The sequence below is a fragment of the Momordica charantia genome (assembly GCF_013281855.1).
Source record: "Momordica charantia cultivar OHB3-1 chromosome 2 unlocalized genomic scaffold, Mcharantia_2.0 BLBB01000002.1, whole genome shotgun sequence".
In the NCBI taxonomy this organism is placed as follows: Eukaryota; Viridiplantae; Streptophyta; class Magnoliopsida; order Cucurbitales; family Cucurbitaceae; genus Momordica; species Momordica charantia.
Window position 1 is genome coordinate 19631525 of NW_028275160.1, and position 19440 is coordinate 19650964.

General features: G+C 34.6%; 1 long non-coding RNA gene and 1 pseudogene across 1 annotated transcript; both read left to right on the forward strand.

Moving 5' to 3' along the window:
• The first annotated feature begins 2852 nt into the window (after window positions 1-2852).
• LOC148212993 (uncharacterized) lies at window positions 2853-4724 on the forward strand. Its single transcript, XR_015789453.1, has 3 exons — window positions 2853-3335; window positions 3418-3461; window positions 4440-4724. It is a non-coding gene; the product is annotated as an uncharacterized LOC148212993 (long non-coding RNA).
• A 7270-nt stretch (window positions 4725-11994) lies between these two features.
• Window positions 11995-13743, forward strand: LOC111022475 (GDSL esterase/lipase At5g03980-like; annotated as a pseudogene).
• The last annotated feature ends 5697 nt before the right edge of the window (window positions 13744-19440 follow it).

Sequence of the window (19440 nt, forward strand, 5' to 3'; positions counted from 1 at the left end):
ACACGTCGAAAAACACTCGGACAGCGCCTCGGCGCCTAAGGGCAGCGTGGCGGCGCTGCTACAGCCAAAAGCAGCAACAGCAGCGTGGCGGCGCTAAGGCATGGCGCCATGGCGCTGCACAGCGCCGCGGTGCTATGGCATGGTGCCATGGTGCTGCACAGCGCCGCGATGCTACAATGCAACGTTGTGGCGCTGTGTTTTGTCCTGCAGTGCCATGGCGCTATCTGCGCAGCCTGCTTCGTCTTCTTCGCTGTTTTCTGCATCTTTTCGCCCGATCTGACGCCACGAACAACTTTCGAGTGACCTAGACTTACAGACTCCATACAGAAACTCAATGTCCAAATCCAATTAATAATTAATTAATTAAATATAAGATTAAATAATTAACAATTAATTATTTAACATTTAATTAAATATCCATATTTAATTAAACCATATTCTCTGTTATATAACCTATAGATTTAATGTACATCTTATGTGCATTAATTTTTAACATATAGTTTTAATATGAATCCAATTCATATTAATTATTTGAATAGGATTCAAATATTTCTCTCATAATGTATAGTATTAGTTTTGAATCTCTATCCAAAATTAATATGTACTTATATATAATGCATCAATATACGTTATATATATTCCCTTACATAATTTGAACATTCCAAATTATTTAATTATTCTTGATCCTCGTTTTACCCGTTATAAGCTAGCAAGGGGACCTAATCGACCTACAGATCAGAAGCTCCAACGATACGAGATTAATCGATCAAACTTATTGACCTTGTTAATCAACATTCGTTAACTACGGGTCACTCCACTAAAGACCCACAGTTGCACTCTTCTCACTGCAGAATGTTTTCGTGTCCACAAATATACGCCCATTAATGACAAGTCAATCCTTCACGAGTGCTCGTAACTCAAACTGGGTCAAATTACCATTTTACCCCTGAGTTAGATCTTGCTCCTTCCTCTAATGAACAACCCGATTATCGTCGGACCAATAACCAGAAGTCCTTCTCGGGCCAGTGAGAGGGTGGGGCCCTTTGTTCAAGTCCCAGAGTCAGTAATTAAAAGAACACTCATCTACTACCCTAAAGTCGGGGAGAAGTGAATTCCATCTAGTGAAGTTATGTGCCCAGCTCCCCACTCGGTCTTGTCCCCAAAATGGTAGGAAAATTGAGTCGGCAACTCGGGGTCATCGGGAACGCTGTAACCTGCAAGAGCCGTTGAGGCTTTATCGGGAACGCTGTCGAGGTCTTCGCCTAAAAATATAATCATTCCATTCAATCAGAGGCATGCAAACATTTCGATTCTCTCTCGATTTAGTTTGGACTTTCACTGACTTTGGCATCAGAGTGCTGACTCAGTTTTTTAGGTGTCTTATGTGACGTTTGGAGCTCACTATCCAGCTCATCCGATCCGAACCGACGTTCAAGGAGTTGGTCAATTTCTTGATTGAACAGATGCATATCAGGTATTGTGCATGATCAACAACATCTCCCTCTTCAATTTTGACAATTTCATTCCAATTTTTATGGGAAATACAAAATTGTCATGAAAATATTTATCAATTTAGTTGTTCCACATCCTTGGAATTTTTTTAAATTCATGCAACGCCTTCTTCAACTTTAGACTTTATCCTATTGTCCTTTAACCGCATAATGAAGAGGTTGTGCTAAGTACACTTCTTCTTCAAGGGCTATTCATGAATGCTTATTTGAAATCCATCTGAAAAATCTTCCATCTACTTTGAGGAGCAACGTGAGCAGATACTTCATCATAATAAATACTTTTTCTTTGTGAGTAGTTTTTCGCAACTAATCTCTCTTTATGTATTTCTACTTCTTCTCTTTCATTCATCTCTGTCTTGAATACCCATTTGACACATGCTGCTTTCTTTCCACATTGAATAGTAGAAAGCTCCCATGTATTATTCTTCGTCATCCCTTGCAATCTTCCAGTTTTCATATATTATAGCCTCTTCAAAATTTAAAGGTTCAAAGTCACCAAATAGACATAGAGAGTAAGATCATTTAAACTTTCACTTAATTCTTTAGTTTCATCATATATGTCCATTTATTTGAACTTGATGTACATGATGAAGGTGCAGCATGTGCTGGTTTTACCGATGATGGAGGTGGTGTTGATGGAGAAGTAATATCACTAGTTTCATCACTATATTCTAGAAAAAAATAGATACTTGTAGTCTTTTGGTTAATCATTCCAATTTCACGCAGCTTCTTCATCAAACATGACATTTATGCTTACCAGCATCTTCTCTATAGCAAGCTAGAGTATAAAGCTTGTAGCCTTTTGAGCTTGCATCATAGCCAACAAAAATATGTTTCACAGTTTTATCATCAAACTTACTGCCTTGTAATCTGGTACATGGGCACAAGCAATACTCCCTAGTACTCTCATATGAAAAATATATGGTTTTGTTTGCGTCCATACTTGTTGTGGAGTTTTATTCCATAGACTTCGTGTGGGCGATCAATTGGACAAATAAACAGCACATTCAATTGCTTGTGTCGAAAACTCTTCTAGCATATCCTTACTCTTCAACAAGCTACTAGCCATATTCAGTGTATTGCAAATATGTAACGCCCCGAGTCCCTCAGGTTAGTTAGTCTCGAATCAGGAGATTTTCATTTAATTTTAAATTAAACTTTAATTAAATTTATATATATCGGGTTCCGCATGATTCGTTTTATCTTAAGTTGGGATGGGTTTCTTTTTCTCTTGGGCTTGGTTATGTTGGGCTTTTATTGGGTTGGTTTGGTTTTAAAACAAAGGAAAATAAAATTAATAAAAAGAAAAAACAAACACACTAGGTTTCCATCTCTTTCTTCCTTCCCTTGCCCTAGCCGCCAACCCCCTTCTCTTCCTCTCTTCCTCCGGCGACCGGCGATACCAGCGACAACTCAACCGCACACGGCGGCATCGAGCAGATCCGTGAACGCCGTGTTGTGGCAGCCCTCCGACGATCCTCGGCGGCTGGCGACCCACGACGTTCCAGCGGCTGCGAAATTCGTAGCAGGTACAGCGGCGGACTGGAGTGTGGCAGTTGTGTTTGGGTGTTTTTGGTGGCGTCTCGAAGTTTCGGTGATAACCCACAACCCGTGGAAGCGTGATTTGGATGACCCAGACGCTGTTTTAGCGTTCAACAGCGTTGAAAGAGGATTTGGAGTATTTTTCCTCTGCTGCAACTCGTGGACAGTAGCGTTTCAGTGGCATTCGGGCTTACCCACATCCGTTCGAAGCCCGATTTAGGCTACCCACAACTTGGCGAGCTAGATCTAAGTAACCCACACCTATACGAAGTCGATTTTGTGGTAATGAGTCATTTTAACCCTCTTAGAATTGATTTCGAATGCTGAATCGTATATGTAACTTGCTGTTTTTTTTCTGTTTTAGTGCCTAGGTGTGAGATCGACTCAAAACTTAGAGGCGGGTTGTTCGTAAGTAGACAAGGGGCGTGTGCGTGCGTTAATGTGTGCTAGTTGGTCTTTAATGTGCTGTTTTGTGATGTATAATATTGATTTTGATACGCTATTGTGCTAGGTAACTCTCGTTTGTGTTAATCTGTATGCTTGGTGTAGTGTTGAATATTCGTCGTGATAATGGTGGAATTTTGCCTTGCTAAACTGCTGAGAATTGTTGTGGGATGATGTATGTTTACAAAGGATGCACGTTAAAATAGAATTATTGTGATTATGCTTTCTTATGATGTGGGCGTGCTTGTATAGTTTATATAAATGTTCATTTATGATGTGAGCGTGCTGGTTGAGCATATATAAACGTTTCTTTATGTTGCGAGCGTGCTGGTCGGAGTCATATTATTTTCTCATGAGATGTGGGTGGAATAGAAGCATATTTTTGGACCCTGTTCGCAGGCTAGGGGTTGATGTGGAGTTGGTTGTGATAAGGAACGTTGGATTCTTGGGGAAAGTGAATGGGTGAGTGTCAAGGCCTCGGGTATAAATGGTCGGGGGCTGATACGTCACTAATTGAGTATCGAGGCCTCGGGTAAAAATGGTCGAGGGTCGATGTGAGGAGTCTTTTGGAAGGAAAACTATTGGGGCCTTGGGTAAAAATGGTCGAGGGTCGATGCGGTAGTGTCGGGGCTCTGGGTAAAAATGGTCAGGGGCCGACTCTACTCGAAAGAGTTAACTGTGGAAAGCTAGGATAGCTGTGATAAGCGTAGAGGTGCTTGAGATGTTAGGGAGACTCGAGGTTGGTAACTAAATTGTCCATGTTTGTGGTTATCACCGGATCTTATAGAGCGTGTCTATGTTTGATTGCATAATGTGATGAAGAGCATGACTATGAATGTTTTATGACTTTGTTTGAGCATGATGTTTGTGTGTTGTTGGTGAGGGCTACTTACGGAGTATATTTTATATACTCACCCCCCCCCCCTACAATTATTGTTTCAGGCGGAGGATTCGTTGGCGACCATGGTGATGAAACAGACGAGACATGACGAGCGAGGACCATAGGCTGCATAGTTACTTTTGCTTAGCTTAGGTTTAGGTGGTTAAGACTTTATGGTTTGGTCAATAAACTACTTGTTCTTATTTGAATAATTGGGAGGTTCCCATTCGTTGTCTACTTTATTTCGGAATATGTCTTTGGTTTTCTTCCATTCATTGAGTTTGCCTAGTTGGAATAATGAAGTTGCCTCATGGGGTTGTCCACGGATGATGTTTGATTGATATTCTATAGAGTTGATTCATTGGTAAATTGATGAGAGTTGAAGCTTTATTTTATACAATTATTTCACAGGGAGTTGTAATCTCGTGTTTGGAGTTAAGTTTAGACAGGTGGGTAGTTAACGTGACCTAGAAGTGTGTGGAAAGTTCTGGGGCGTTACAAAATATATGTTACACTCACATCTTGAATATTTGTTTTATGACATTTTGAGTGGCTATAAATATTGCATATATTTGTTTTGGTTAAAAAGTTTACTTAGTTATTTGATTTGTGTTTAATTTCGAAAAAGTTTTGTACTGATCCAACAATTTGTATTAGAGAGCGTTGCTTTTTTTTAAGTCAAAAATATATTTCAAAAATTATTTTGTTCGCTGTCTATTGTTTGAGTTTGACCCGAACAAGTGATATTGTAGCAAGATTGATCTTCTTTGGAAATTTTATTTCATAAAATATTTTGAAAATTATTTGTGAAATTTTTAAATTATCTTCGAAAAAAAAAAAATATATATATATATATATATATATATATATATATTTTAAAGCTTAATTGTTAGAGCATTATGACAAACTTTGTTGTAAATGGAATCGTTGATGGTCAATCGTCCTCTATACCTCATTTCTTCTATGGCTCAAATTATGCATATTTGAAAGCTATGAAAATTTATCTGCAATCTATTGACTTCAATCTATATGCTTAAATGTTGCAAAAGGTCCTTTCATTCCCATGAAGAAAGCAGATGATAAATATGTGCCTAGACTAGAAAAGGAGTATGATGAAAATGAAATGAAAAAGTTTTATTTTAATGCTTAAGTTATCAATTGTTTATATTATGCTTCATGTAAGACTGAATTCAATAGAATATCCATGTGTCTTCTGCTAAAGAAATTTGGAATATTCTTGAAGTTACTCATGAGGGAACAAATCAAGTTAAAGAGTCTAAAATTAGCACGCTTGTCCATGATTATGAATTATTTAAGATGGATGCTAATGAGTAAATTATTGATATGTTTACTCGGTTTACTAACATTATAAATGCCTTGAAAGGTCTTGGTAAAGACTATACAACATCGGAAAATGTTAGGAAAATTCTTAGGTCTCTTCCTAAGAATTGGGAAGCAAAAGTTTAACTCAATGACCTTTTATAACTATTTTCCAAAGTTCGGACTAAAGTATCACTTTTGTAAACTTCGACCAAAAAGAAACCTATATTAAGTGTATTTTATCCAAATATTTTTTTCTCGTATGCTTTTTGAATAGTAGAATCTCTATTTTTTTCATTTTTATTTAACATTTTTTAATAAATAATTATTTCATAAGCTCCAATGACGGGAATTTGAACCTTCCAATATTCTCTAGGTAATAAAAATTTCTAATGACCTTCGGGCGAACTCATAACTATTAGTTCATATTTTATAATAAAGTATGAATTAATAAAATATGGGACATTTAGATAAAAATAAAAAAATATTTTTTCTTTTTGGATTGATAAAATATAATAGGGTAATTTATGACAAAATTTGGTAACTATTTTCGAATGGGTGTCGTAGGCTGCTAAAACCTTCCATATGCTGAACCGACTCCCGAACCAAAAAGTAATGTTTTCGTAGACCAAGTTTTTTTTTTTGAAATAGGCGATCAACCTTAAAACAATAAATGGGAAGTATATAATTTTATGAAAAAAAAAGTAAATGTTCGTGGAGTTCGGTAAAAAAAAAGGTCTATGGTTTTCATTAAAAAAAAATATTCTCTTTCCGTTAATAAACACCAGCTAAATTTTATCACATATTATTTCATTCCAACTTTTAATTAGATTTGTTAAATTAAATTATATGAATTGTGAAGTTTAGGGGCGGCTCGATATGATATGGGCCTCAGACAAAATTTTGATAGAGATGTCTTAATATATAGAATATATCTTCTAAAATTTTAATTTTCCATTCTTGTATATTAATATGATAAAGTAATCAAATATTGATATATCGAGCAATATGAAATAATATGTATACTAAACCCCTAAATTACAATCTCTAATGTGTAATCCTCTAATTAATCCTCTCAAATGTAAACTTTCATTCATGGGCTTGTGAGCTTGTTCTTGAATCACTGGTTGATGTCTTAAGCTTCTTGCTTGTCGAAGGATCATTAAAGTCTTCGGCTTTCAGCTTGTTTAAGACTTTGACTTGTTTATGAAGTTCTTTGGCTTGTAGCTTGATGAAGACATTGTGAAGTCTTCGGCTTTGTAGCTTTTGAATTGCTTCGACTTTGCAGCTTGTGAAGTTCTTCGGTTTGTAGCTTATGAAGTACTTCGGCTTTTTAGCTTGTTGAAGTTCTTGGGCCAATTTGATGAAATTTTATAGTTCGATGAAGTCTTTAATGATTGTTGCTTGGGGAGAGAAGATTCAATGGTCTTGATGTCTCATACTCTTCAAGTCTAGAATTCACCAAGTCTTGTTGGCTTCGGATGCTTCGCTGGACTCTCAATGATTGTAGACGATTCTGAGTTCTCTGAATCTCCAATTCTTTTGGATCTCTTCCAATCCTCCTTCTTCCGAATGAGGGGTGGTCCCTCTATTTATTGAGTCTTGGTGGGTCTTTTATGGGCCATGTGCTTAATGGGTCATAGGCTTGAACCCAGTCTCTTTATGGGTTTGGTCCAATTAGTTGATTACATTGGACGGTCATAAGAGAGAGACATGCGGCATAATTTGATTCGTCGATTTTAAAATTATTTTAGGACATATGTAAATTTGTGATTGGTCCTAAATATATATTTTTTTATTTGTGACGTGACTTTTAATAATTTGCCGAAATTTATCCGTCAACACACTTCTCCTTCTAGTTCATTACAGAGGAATGCCCCCCCAATCACTATGTCCAAGATCTTCCGAGCACACAGGTATAATCGGTCCCCTCTCTTGGTGGCTTCTTCACCTCGAAACAGGCGAGCAGTTGGTCGGTATTTAAAGGTATGGGATCATCCTTCTCCTTAAATTCTAACTACGATACTACCCCAAGACCGAACAAAGTGCTCCACCTATTCGGAGCAAGCTGAGCTGGGGCATTGTTTGTTTTGATCCGAAACTCCTAATCAAAATGGTGGAAGGGAAGCCTAAATCCAAATTCAAACATCTTCATATATAGAGTCACGCACCCTACGAGTGGGTTATGCTCAATCTCACCCTCCTCGGGCATACAAAGGTCCATAGAAGTGGGATATTGTATTGGTCCCTAAGAGAATCTAGATGGGACTCATGCATTTTGGACCGACGCCTCATCTTTCTTGTTGGTTCTTTCCCCATCCCTCTTACAAGTGAAGAGGCATCGCTGTCGCTCGACCCATACCAACTAGCCTCACCAGATCAAGCACTCTCATAGGGGAGCCTTTCCATAACTCCCTATTGAGACGCTCAACAAGGCTAATAATCCCTGAAGAGCTACTGTCCTTACCACGCTCCAACCTGCTCGAAGGTTCTATCCTCAACCAACTTGCAAAGTTGTTATTATGCAACTAAAGACAAGCTACTCTCTACCGAGCTCGTCGCACTATATGTCATATCACTAGTGATAGACATATTGAAAGGAAATTTTGAGAGCAAGTAGAAAGGGACTGATGTAGTGAACTCCAAGCGTGCAGGTCAAACTCAATGAATAAAGAAGCATGGGGAATGAGACAAAACACCCCAGGTATTTATACTATCATCTGAACACATCGAAGGCATACACGTGTAAAGAAGCCAACAGTAAAGATCAGAAGTTGGGCGATAAGTCAGAGGTAAATCAACTGTCAGTTCAACTCCTCACCGTCTCGATGACTATATTTCGCCAACTTCAAGATGCAATAAAGTCACCAAGTGATTAGGTTTCGAACGAGCTAAAATATCTTCTCTGCTAGGTTAGGCAACGACCTATTAGAGAGGGGGTCAATGTCGTGGGCATAAAATGATACTGCCATGTGGAGGCCACATAACGGAAGATAAATTAGTGGTTTGGAAAGCATGTTTTTAAAAGTAAATGTTTCGAAAATAAATTGTTTTTCATAACAAACCAAGGTTTTTAAGGAAATAATAAGAAAAGAATAAGTTTTACATAAATCTTGGAAAATAAAATAAAATATTTTGGGCAAATAGGGTTGATTTTTAAAAGGAAAGATTTTGGTTGAGTCTTAAACATTTTTTTTAATTAAAACAAGTTTAGTTTAAAAGAAAGGATAAATAAATTCTTTTAAATTAAGTATATGAATAAACTTGTTTTAAAACAAAAGGTTTTATTTGGTAAATCAAGACAAGTTTTTAAATTGACTTAATTGTTTTAAATTAAAAGATTTATTAAATAAGTTTTAAAAAATGTATAAGAGATTTTTAAAAAATAAATTTAATTTTATAAATAAATGATGTTTTTAAATAAATAAAAAAATTAAAACAAATTTCAAACTCAAAATAAATAAAAAGTCTTATTGTTTTTCTTTTTAAGTAAAAGATTTCATTTAAGATAGAGTTTTGTTTCCTTTTTTTTTTAACAAAGTTTAAAAACAAATAATGTTTATATCCTTGGAGTTGCAGAATGAGAGCCTTTGAGCCTTTATGTGCTTTGAAGTTTTTTTTTTTTTATATATACTTTTATTTATCATTTTTATTAAATAATTATTTCAGGAGCTCCAATGACGGAATTTGAACCTTCCAATATTCTCGATAATAAAATTTTCTAATGGCCTTCGGACCACTCATAGCTATTAATTCATATTTTGTAATAAAGTGTGAATTAATAAAATATGAGACATTTAAATAAAAAAAAAATTTTGGACTGATAAAATATAATAGGGTAATTTATGAAAAAATTTGGTAACTGTTTTCGAATTGGTATCGTAGGGTGCTAACACCTTCCCTAGGTTCAACCGACTCCTGAACCAAAAAATTATGTTTTCGTAGACCAAGTGTCTTTTTTTAAAAAAAAAAATTAGACGACCAACCACATCTGGATGATTTGTGGCGACTCCAAACCCTTATCTCGAAAGAGACCTTTCAAGGGACGATGTTGGTTGCTTCGTATCCATGACGTTGAGGGTCACGGTCAATAGAAGGAGGGGGAAGAGAGAGTAACATAAGAAAGAAAGAAGAGGAATAGAGAGACGCATAAGATAAGAATTAAAAAAAAAGGAGTCATATAATTTTAAAATAATAAATATACAACTCATTACCTAAGTTTAACTCAATGACCTTTTATAACTATTTTCCAAAGTTCGGACTAAACTATCACTTTTGTAAACTTCGACCAAATAGAAACCTATAGTAAGTGTATTTTATCCAAATATTTTTTTCTCGTATGGTTTTCGAATAGCAGAATCTCTATTTTTTTCATTTTTATTTATCATTTTTTAATAAATAATTATTTCATAAGCTCCAATGACGGGAATTTGAACCTTCCAATATTCTCTAGGTAATAAAAATTTCTAATGACCTTCGGGCGAACTCATAACTATTAGTTCATATTTTATAATAAAGTATGAATTAATAAAATATGGGACATTTAGATAAAAATAAAAAAAAAATATTTTTTCCTTTTGGATTGATAAAATATAATAGGGTAATTTATGACAAAATTTGGTAACTATTTTCGAATGGGTGTCATAGGCTACTAAAACCTTCCATACGCTGAACCGACTCCCGAACCAAAAAGTAATGTTTTCGTAGACCAAGTTTTTTTTTTCAAATAGGCGATCAACCACATTTCGTAAATGATTTATGGCGATTCCAAACCTTTATCTCGGAAGAGACCCTTCAGAGAATAACGTCGGTCATTCCGCATCACGATAACGTTGCAACTAGGATCACCGTTAAGACAAGGAGAAGGGAAGTGAGTAAGAGAAGAAGGAAAGAAGAGGATGAGACAGAAGGATAAGATAAGAATTAAAAAAAAAAGTCATATAATTTTAAAATAATAAATATACAACTCACTAATGCACGCTAGCATTCCATTAGAGTCGGTAACAAATGTTTTAACCCAAATCACCTTTTCATTACCATTTTCCAAACGTCGGGACTAAACTATCACTTTTTCAAACTTCGACCAAATAGAAACCTACATTCAAACATAGGGATCAAAAGTGTATTTCATCCCAATCTTTTTGTGTCAACTCGTTTTCCAATAGGAGAATCTCTATTATGGTTCTATGTTATTTTTATGTGTAAATGACATGAGAACAACCTGATTTAATTTTATGTTAGCTGTTTTTTCAAGAAGTCAAAATTATGTTATTATTCAAAATTGTGTAATGTGTAAATTTATTTCCATAAATCTAATGAATTTCTATGTATCAAAAAATTAAAATTAATAAAATGAAAGTGGGGATTAAACTACACTGCTTTCTAAACTTAAAAATAAATGGGAAGGATATAATTTTATGAAAAAAAAGTAAATGTTCGTGGAGTTCGGTAAAAAAAGGTCTATGGTTTTCATTAAAAATAAAAAATATTCCGTTTCCGTTAATAAATGCCAGCTAAATTTTATATCACATATTATTTTATTCCAACTTTTAATTAGATTTGTTAAATTAAATTATATGAATTGTGAGGTTTAGGGGCGGCTCGATATGATATGGGCCTCAGACAAAATTTTGATAGAGATATCTTGATATATAGAATATATCTTGTAAAATTTTAATTTTCCATTCTTGTATATTAATATGATAAAGTAATCAAATATTGATATATCGAACAATATGAAATAATATGTATACTAAACCCCTAAATTATTTTAAAGATAGAGAAATTCTTAATTTTAATATGTATTTTAAAAATGTAAAAAAAATTTTATTTTTATTTTCAAATAGAACTTTTTATTTTACTTGAGTTTAACTTTTATCAATAATGCTTTATTTGAAAGAAAAAGGAAAAAAAAATCGTTAATGTCAGATTAATATATAAGACGTCAAGAAGAGCTAATAAGCTACCTTAGCCAATTTTTCGAATTAATTTGATTAATTATTATTATACTCGAATAAATTTAAATTGAACTGAAAAAAACTTGAATTTGTTAATATTATCACTAAACACTAAAATATATAATTAGATAAGGGAAAAGTAATAAATTATAAGGAATTCCAATTCTAAGACCAAACAGTAAATCAAAAGGAATTCAAAATTGAAATTCCTATTCCTATTCCTATTCGTCAGTGGATTATGAAATTTGTATCTCAATTTCGTATAAATAGGCAGTACCATTGCATCAAGAAAACCACTGCTCTCAAAGTTTAGCGCTCAACTCTCTCTTGCAACAAATAAATGGCGGTTTCGACTAAATCAGTCGTCGCTTTCACTTTCCTGTGCTCTTCCTTCATTCTTTTTTTTTCCTTTGCTTCCGATGCTCGTCCGCTCAAGCTTTGTATGTTCGACGCAATCTATCAGCTCGGTGACTCCATATCTGATACGGGAAACTTAATACGCGAAAATCCAATGACTCCATTTTCTCACCTTCCTTATGGAGAAACCTTCTTCAAGAACGCAACTGGCCGCTGTTCTAATGGCTTGCTAATGATAGATCAATTCGGTACGTGATTACAAAACGTATTTTATATGAAAAAGTTCTTTCTACTTTTCATGTTTCATGTTAATATAATAATATGCTTATTCAAAATCCAAATTCAAATTTCAAATTTTATCTCTCGTTGTTTTATTCGGGCAGCCCTTCTTTAAATTATACACTTTGTTCAATTTCCTAACATTTGCTTCTTGTAATAAATTAATCCACATTTTTCTTAAATGTTAAATTAGTTTATTTCACTCTATTTTTTTTTTCTGTAATATTTTATGTCAAATTTATCTATAGAAATATCTTTAATGACAATAATCAATAAACTTTACCGTTTCAATAATTTCAGCATTGGCGGCTAGACTCCCTTTGATAAACCCGTATTTGAACAAAGAGGCATCGACGATTCATGGAGTAAATTTTGCAGTGGCTGGCTCTACAGCTTTATCTTCTGAAGTTCTTGCTCAAAACAAGATCTCGTCTCCAGTCACCAACACATCTCTAACTAAACAACTTGATTGGATGTCTACTCATTTTAATACTATTTGTTCTCATCAAAGAGGTTTGTATATACTTCATCCAATTTAATTTAAACAGAGTATATGTATTCCATGTTCAAATGTTTTTTTCTTATATTAATCTATTGCTTTCACATCCATCTTAAAGATTGCACCGAGAAGTTAAAGAATGCCTTGTTTTTGGTCGGTGAGATTGGAGGGAATGATTACAACTATGCTCTATTCCAAGGCAAAACTATTAAAGAAGTTGAAGATATGGTGCCCCCAAGTTGTTGAAACTATAAAGGAAGTTGTCACGGTATGTTATTATTCTTTTTTTTTTGCTTTCGGTGTGAAGTATATTGTTTCTTTCTTCCTACGTAAATTTATTGTTCTTCTTTTTTCAAAATTGGGTGTTTTGCAGAGAGTCATAAGTTATGGAGCTACTCGAGTTATCGTTCCAGGAAACTTTCCAATAGGTTGCCTACCAATCTATCTCACTGGATTTCAAACTAAGGATTCAACAGCTTATGATGAGTTTCACTGTTTGAAAGATTTGAACAATTTAGCAAACTATCACAATAAGCATCTTAAACATGCCATTAAATCGTTGAGAAAAGAAAACCGAAATGTGAAGATTATATATGGTGATTATTATAATGCACTCTTGTGGGTTCTACGACATGCTTCATTACTAGGTATGTTTCTTTATTGTGCTCTTTACACCTATATGTTAATTTATGTAGAAAATATTATATATCTAATAAATTGCTACCATCTTTAATAGGGTTCGACGAAACATCCTTGCAAAAGTCTTGTTGTGGGATCGGAGGTGATTATGATTTCAGCTTAATGCAAATATGTGGACTTCCTGGAGTACCAGTCTGTCCAGATTCGGATGAAAGAATCAGTTGGGATGGAATTCATTTGACACAAAAGACTTACAAATTCATGGCATATTGGCTCATTGACAACATCTTTCCGAAGCTTCGTTGCATAGTTTAAAGTAGTTTTGCTTTCCAATATATTTTTCTTGTTTTAATTTGTTTAGCGAGATAGACAAGTATTATTGTGTTTATTCGATTCGGCATAGTATACATATTCTTTCTCCATCTCTCTTCTCGATTTCAAATGTTTGTGAACTATCCCAAGTGAGTTTGTGATAAGATTTATCATTAGAAGCATTTTAGGAGCGTCTTAACAACATACACAGTACGTCAAAGGAAAAAAAATGAGAGACAATCACATAAGTTACAAAATTATAAAAGCCAAATATAGCAGATTTTGCTCATCAGTTTTTATGGGAGTTTCTGCCATTTTACTTTAGAGAAAATTTCGCTTCTTTTTAGGAGATTTTGAGCAATCGATCTATATATAATTAAATCGAACTTCATTTTTTATTTTAAAATCATGAAAACTAGATGGAAGATCATGAGTTTATAAAAATAGGAAACATGACAAAAAAATAATAAAAAAAAACTAAAAGAATGGATCATTAACAAAAGGGACCTTTACAAGATCTCGTACATTGGAACCCATGGTTATGGAACCGAATCCATCAGTATGGAACATTTTCTCTTCCAAGTGAAATCCCCTAGTATATGAAAGAGTGAAAAAGTGCTTTCGTTGTCGTGGAATAAGAAGCCTTCGTATTTTAATGCACATATTTAATTTATTCGGAGCACTATTATAGTTCCACTTTTTGGGGAATATGGGTCGCAGCATAACAAGAATATTTCTAGTGGAACATCTTTCACAATCCTTGCAAAGATAGTTCACTAATAGACCAAGGGATACGTAATTCGACTCATTCACATCTAGATTATACTTCTTTACAAGTCATGATGAGAGATTTTGGAGATACTATAGTTTTCTAGAAAAATAACGATAAGAGTTATGTAAATAAGAAATGACAAGAATTTTTATAATTTAAATCGAGTTTTCTATACACGATAATTTGATTACATTACAGAAGCTCATATGTCTTCCACAAAATGTACCTCTTCGCCAAACTAGCTAAAATAAGTTATTATTTTTACCTAATAAAAGCTGAATAAATGTTTTTTTGGACAATATTAATCTTGGCTTTTTTAACTATGTATATATGGGCAAAAAATAAAAAAATAATACATAAATAAATTCTAGCATCAATATTTGCTGGATTAAATAGTTAAATCTTTATTTAAAATATGCTTATTTCGAGGGAATTAAGTAATAATGGTTTTGAATCCATTAACACATGTAGGATTAGGATATGAAAAAATCTGACTAATGACAATAATTTGAAAATTTCCAATATAAAAAAGTTTTGTTAAATTATTTTTAAAAAGAAAGTTAAACACATAATATACAACACTTCACCTTTAATTATAATTAGTAATAGATTTTCGAAGCTTTCAACATTTTAATAGTTACACAACTTCATCTATCTCCTAAATCACTCATACACAGATGTTTCAGAGTTACTTTTGAAGGATGTGAATCCCAAAGCGAAAGCGGATCTTGGTTGCTGATTTTCGGGATACAAAACTGAAATTCAAAGAAGGAAAATACAGAGGAAACTCAATACCTTTGAACAACGTTTCTTCAACAAATTTCCGACGAACACCACCACCTAGCCTTCCTCGCTAACCTCTGGGTACGAGATCGTTCTTGTGGGAGAATTTCTTTGGAACGAGAGGGAGAGATTGAGAGAGCTCTTGAGAGAATTCGTGGGAGTCTTTTTTCTGTGTTTCTCATTTTGTTTTCTTCAACACTGGAAGAAGAAGTATGACGTGGGGTAACTCCCCAGGTCACAGAAACCTCTCATTCCCGTGCAATTTTGCAGGGAAGTTTAATAATAATAATAATATTATTATATTAATATAATTAATATTAATAATATATATATATACATTCATAAATAATTAATATATATATATAATAATTAAAATATAAAAATTATTTATTAATTAATATGATTAATTAATAAATAATTATTAATTAATCATATTAATTAATAAATAATTATTAATTATTAATCCAATTAATAATTAATTAACACTTAATTATTTATCATAAAATTAGAATCATATTCTATAACATTTCTCTCGTATAACCTAGTTCAAATGTCATCTTATACACATTATTTTTAACCTATAGTTTTAATATGAATCTTATTGATATTAATTTTATTTGAATCTCATTCAAATAATTTCTCTCATAATATATAGTTTTAATTTATAATTAACTATATATTATAATGTATCAATATACATATAATCCCTTAAGTAATTTGAACATTTCAAATTCTTCCAAAAACTTGATCCTCGTTTTACCTGTTATGAGCTAGCAAGGGGACCTAATGGACCTACAGATCAGAAGCATCAAACGATGCGAGATTAATCGGTCAAACTCATTGACCGTGTTAATCAAGATTCGTTAACTACGCGTCATTCCACTAAAGACTCGTAGTTGCACTCTTCTCACTGCAGAACGTTTTCGTGTCAACAGATATATGACCATAAATGACGAGTCAATCCTTCACGAGTGCTCGTAACTCAAGTTGGGTCAAATTACCGTTTTACCCCTGAGTTACATCTTACTCCTTAAACACCACTGCTCCTCTAATGAACAACCTGGTTATGGTCCAACCAATAACCGGAAGTTCCTCTCGGCCAATGAGAGGGTGGGGCCCCTTGTTCAAGTTCCGGAGTCAGCATTTAAAGGAACACTCATCTACTCCCCTAAAGTCGAGAAGGAGTGAATTTCATCTTGTGAAGTTATGTTCCCAGCTCCCCACTCGGTCTCGTCCCCAAAATGGTAGGAATGTTGAGTCGGCAACTCAGGCCGCTCTCACCCATACAAATCAAAGGACGAGCCCTCACAAACAGGAGTCCATAACTCACTCAGGATTGAGAATGAGTTACCTGGTCATCCTAAGAAATAACAATCTATTAATTAACGGTGTTACATCTAAAGATTGTCTATTTCGCAGTCCGGTCTTATACAAACTCATTGTACAGGATACCCCCACTCGCATGTCTCCACACGAATGACCTGGATCGAGTCGTCTGTAAGATTTACAAAGTGGGCCGTATCCATAGTGTTGCCAGGATAAGGTACCTAGCCTTATCCATATACTATAGACCCTTTAGGTTATTCACGAGACATTATCCATTCATATATCAGGGGTATATCAAATATATACCTCGTATATCAAATATATACCTAGTATATATACTGTCCCGATTACATTAAAATAACCTTGGATGTTTAGTTTATGGATTTGGACAATGCAATGCTATGTTTCAACAACAAATTTATTGAATAAAACTTTATTGAATATACATTTGTTTTTACATAATACAAACTACGAGTTTAGGGCAACACACCGAACAACTTTATGATTCAAAAATATAGTTTATTATCACTTTTGTTACTATTTTTGTTTTAAAGGGTTGTGTATGATTATAATTCTTTAACTTAATATTTAAAAAATTTCTTATTATTTAGTATAAATTGATAAATTCATCATTAATTTTTATTTTAGTGTATGATCAAATAAATTTTAAATATCATGTGCATCGTGTCACGATAATACCTTTTTTCGAGCGTGCGAACCATGTTCCAAAGCACAATCATGGTCAGCCTATGGGAAACTTTAGTCCAACATACTTTCTGCGCCCTTTGTGGCTCATTGGACCTTAGGAGAGGTTGTTTCTTCCTCGATCGAGCTTTGTTATATGCGGAACCTCTCTTGTCTCGACAATGCACGTCGATTATACCGGTATTTCAACTCTTTCGCGACTCTAGTTGGCTTGATCTACTCTAGGCCAAGACCTGCTATTCAACCTTGCCTTTACACTAGGCCAAGATCCCCATAACTCGATGTCGCCACTCAATTCCAACTACCTTGTTTCTCAGCCACTCGGTCCTCCGACCCCTACATTGAGCCGGGACCTTACTTGGATGAGTTCTGACTGAAACAGGATAAGAACTAACTTAAAACGCCAACTCGGTATTACCGAGAGATTCCTGCCGCGAGATTGTGTCAAAACTAGCTTATCGGGATCATCAGATGCCTCTAAGACCATTCATATCAAGAAATTAGTTAGTAACGAGCTAAACGGCCTTATCAAGTACTTTCGAGATGATTCATTTCGAGATCCGAGTGGGAAATAACTAAACTTGGCAACTGAGACGAGTCTTGCTGCTTACGGGACCAAAACTAGCTTGTTCGCACTTACCAAGATCCCACCGATAGTTTAGGATTCCACCCCAAGCATCAGGATGTCAATGTACTTCGCCGCTCATTTGTACACGTATACCGAGATCGACCCATCGGTTCGTACTTAAGGTTGGGTCCTTCAAGACATCTATCAATTTGGACACCATCGAGACACTCGTGCTTGTGTAATCTCACTTGAGCATACCATACAACACAACAACCCTATAGTGCAACCTCCGATCCATGGGATTAGATGCAATGTCGGTACCCTCATGTCACTCAACATTGTCCTTTAGATTCTCATTCACGAAAGAAGATGCCCAAGACTCTACTTTTGTGACGCTGACTCACATCATGATACACGCATGTGACATGGGGTAGCTCACTTAGGCCACAGGGCCCTGGTGGAGAGCTGACACCATGCGTCCCCCTATAATAGCATTTCAAAGCAATCTTGGTATGGCAGGCGTGTGCATGGAAAGTAGCGAGGAGTCATTCGGCAACGTAAAGCACACATCTGAACTCCGATCAACACGAAACTTAGCTTGATTGCATATCTCACCAATATGCGTCTAACTCTAAAGCCGCTTGTCCAAACTCTCGATGTAACCCCCATTCTCGGGATCGTAGCTCGTGGCCGGACTTGCCCCCACTAAGCTAATCATCAACATCAATGAAATCGTCTTTGCCTTGCATGATGCATATGCATTCTTCTAGCATTATTGTACACATCCTTGTGGTGTGTCGGGTGATGCTCCATTCTCCTTGTTCACATCACAACACTCCTTTCTCGCCCCTAACATGGCCTGATGAGGACACTTGACTATCGCCACCACTTGTCCACTATGTGGCCGTCTCACAAGCTACTCTCTACTAGTATGATTATGACAAATACCATGTGTTAGAGACTCGTTGATAAAAATGGTCATATAAATATTGTCATCTATATAGGGAGAGACACTATAAATTTAAAATGTTTTGTGTTTTCTTTTCTGCTAGATTCTTCATAAAATTTAATCTTTTTCCCCTGTCAAGATATCATTTTACATGGTTCGAACATTGTTTGTTTATTTTTAAATATAAATACTGTTTGTCTAATTTTAAATATGAACCTTATTTGTTTAATTATGAATTTCAATCTTCATCTTTTTGTGGCGAATCCAAACTTATTCATCAAGTGATATTGATGTGATGAAATTATTTACTCGTTGTTGAATGTTATGGAAATATGTATACTATGGGATTATCCGCATAAGTTATTTGATTGATGCTTAGTTTTAATACAAAAAAAGACATCAACTGTAGAAATAATCAACTTTACTTTTAAAACAAATAATTAAAAAAATTACAACATCAATATACATAGATACAAAGTTCGTTTATTATATTCTAATTCATCTTTGATGCTTGGATTGTTGGTCTAAATACGTATATAATCTGTTTGGGGTGAAAATCGTATTGCCACGTGAAAGACAATGTGAGATCCCCCTGGA